General features: G+C 33.6%; 1 pseudogene; it reads right to left on the bottom strand.

Annotated features, from left to right (window-relative positions):
- Nucleotides 1-394: 394 nt before the first annotated feature.
- On the bottom strand, nt 395-489 carry LOC111751732 (U6 spliceosomal RNA; annotated as a pseudogene).
- Between the last annotated feature and the right edge of the window lie 274 nt (nt 490-763).

Here is a 763-nt window from a genome sequence, read left to right as displayed (position 1 = left end):
GGTGGGTTTTTTTGAATAAGTTTATATGCTTGTGTAAAGTGGCAGTCAAACACCTGTAAAAAGGGTTCAGTTGCCTTCACAAATGTGATCTGAGCATCTACAATGGGTCAGGGAACTTTGCAAACAGAATGGGCATCCACGGACCAAAAGACTACAGGTACATGTATTGCCGAAAAAAGATAGTAGAGCATGCCAATTTCAACCACTTTTAAGGCTATCATCTTAGTCAAAGAATGACAGCAGTGTGCTGTATACTTGTTTAAACTCCCAAACCACTGATTCTCAATGTAGTTACAACAGCAACAGTTTTTCATTTTTTATAATACTACATTAAGTGACTCAAGAAAAACTTTGAAGCATTATTATTATAATTCTTATAAAAGATTAGTTCTTAGAATATATGGACTGCTTCATGAATTTGGATGTCATCCTTGTGCAGAGGCCATGCTAATCTTCCAATTTCAGTACGTGTGCTGCCAAAGTGGGCAGTTGTTAGAATATATGGATTTTTACAAAAGTAATTTGCAAATCCTTAAGAAGAGATAGATGTTATCTGGGCAAACCTATTCCACAACACAATTTACTAATAGATAATTAATATGAACATCTTTAGTTAATTAAACCTAATATTTCTGAAAATTTTCATGCCTTTTTTTAGAGGAATCTGTGGTATTTTCCAACTTATTTTCTTCTTCTTACTATTTTATCTCTAAACTTGCTGCTTTTCTGTCAAACTGTGATTTCCATTAGGCTTGTGAAATTA

Source organism: Loxodonta africana, chromosome 5, assembly GCF_030014295.1.
Source record: "Loxodonta africana isolate mLoxAfr1 chromosome 5, mLoxAfr1.hap2, whole genome shotgun sequence".
Taxonomy (NCBI): Eukaryota; Metazoa; Chordata; class Mammalia; order Proboscidea; family Elephantidae; genus Loxodonta; species Loxodonta africana.
This window is presented reverse-complemented; position numbering and strand designations above follow the sequence as displayed.